Raw genomic sequence first — 1,981 nt, 5'->3', positions numbered from 1 at the left:
CCCACTCCACTGCCTCCCCCCTCCCCCCGCCGCAATCATACCATAATCCTGGAGAATTGAAGTTTAATATAGCTATTGTTATACAAAAAGCTACACTAAAACTTCAAAGCTTACTGTAAGACCCATGTTGAGTTGCAAACTCATTTATTTTCTTTTTTTAAATTTTATTTTAGGAAAAGAAACAAGCCTTTTAGAACATCAGGTCAATTTTTAAATTTTTAAGATTAACTTTTTAGCCTCTTAAAAGATCTTAAGTCTTGCAGACTTCTTGGCAGAGGTGCAGCAGTTTGGTGGCATTTCTTCATTCTTCCCCAATGACTTTTTGATTAATACAATGCAGGCTTGGTGGAACATGCGGAAAAGGAGAATGATAATGAGAAATTCTAGTCTGAAGAGATATGCATCTTCTGTATGAGGCAGTGTGACAACAGTTCAGGTGATTTGTTACTTTGCTGTCTTGTTTATCTTTTTCCTGATTCTTGCATTGGTTAAGTTAATTGCTGTTGTGTTTGGATTTAATGAATGTACTTTGGCTCAGTTTATATGAAGTACTGTCCTTGTTTGACCTGCGAGCATTAAGAACAATGATAATAGGACTAATACTTGTCTAAAGATCAACAAATATGTTTTGGGACATACTGGTATGTATAAGGAGGACAGAAAAGGTCCTTTCTGTTGTAACTCAGTTTGCTTTATTAGGTTGAAAATAACCTCTTTATTTTTCCTTTGAGAAACATTCCCCTGGGTGTTATCATAAAAAATACACAACGATAAAAACCTGCTTCCTGCTTGCAGAAACATCAAAGCTGGGCCTTTTTGGTATATATTCTTAGTCTGTTCTTAGATACATTTGTGAGTCTATAAAGTATATATGAGATCACTGCGGAAACAAATAGAATAATATATATAGACAAGTACTTGAAAAAGATACCTGTACAGTAACTGAAGGTTTTTCAAGATGCTATTTCTATCTGTGCTACATTTTCTGTCCTTTTTTTCTCCCCTAGAACTGTGCGTTACAATTCAGATCTTTTAGCGAATGGGCTGTTCTGTCTGCTAAGCAGCTCACAATGTCCAGTCCCTGTGGTGCTTCAGGCCGTTCTGCTCAACTAGTTTATTCTAATAAATTACTCCATTCCATATATGTTTGTGGATCTCGGTGCTCAGAATAAGTTCAAATTAATCTCAAACATAATAATTAATCTCAAACATAATAACTTTTCTACAATAAGTATAGCTAGCTACCTGGGCGAACTTCACCTTTTTATTCTTTTATATGCTAGGTTTTCTAGGAAGCAGGAAGGAAAAAAAAAAAAGTCCTTTTCTATGACATGAGTATTCCTGCATATAAATCCTTACCAATACTGTCACTAGTGCTTATAATAGAATCAAGTTCAAGTACAGCGTAATGGACTTGTCTGGGTAGGTTGTGCAGCCATGAAATACAGATGTGATTACTCTTTCCAGACTTCAGTGTTGCCATTTGCATCTCAAACATACTAGATGGAAAAGAAATCTGTAGTTCTGTTTAGTGCTGGAAGGCATGCAGAAATAAGTTTGAAATTTTATTTTTAGTTCCCTTCTAGTTAAGGATGTGTCAGGTACGCGTTGGGAGCGCCCATCAGAGCAATCTACATATATAGACTGGCTTTCAGAAGACTCGTGGTGGTTTTTCTTCCACACTGATGTTGATCTCAGTGCCATCAAACTAATCTTTGTAGCCTTTTCACCAGTTTTCATGACTTCACCTTAAAAATTTTGGTAGATTTCATAAACCAGCAAGGAATCACAGATTCATCTTTTCTTTGACTGGAAGCCTTTGTGCCTTTATGTGGTGTCACCAACCAAGTATGCTGCAAAAGCAGTATTGCGGGGGGGGGTGGTGTCTGTTTTGAAGTCTTCTCAGGAAATGAGGGAGGAGATCATGATCACATTTCAGACTTTTTATTAAAAATGTCAGGAAGCCATTACTGCTTTACAG

Source organism: Fulmarus glacialis, unplaced genomic scaffold (assembly GCF_000690835.1).
Source record: "Fulmarus glacialis isolate BGI_N327 unplaced genomic scaffold, ASM69083v1 scaffold4891, whole genome shotgun sequence".
Taxonomy (NCBI): Eukaryota; Metazoa; Chordata; class Aves; order Procellariiformes; family Procellariidae; genus Fulmarus; species Fulmarus glacialis.
Note: the sequence above shows the minus strand (reverse complement) of the source record.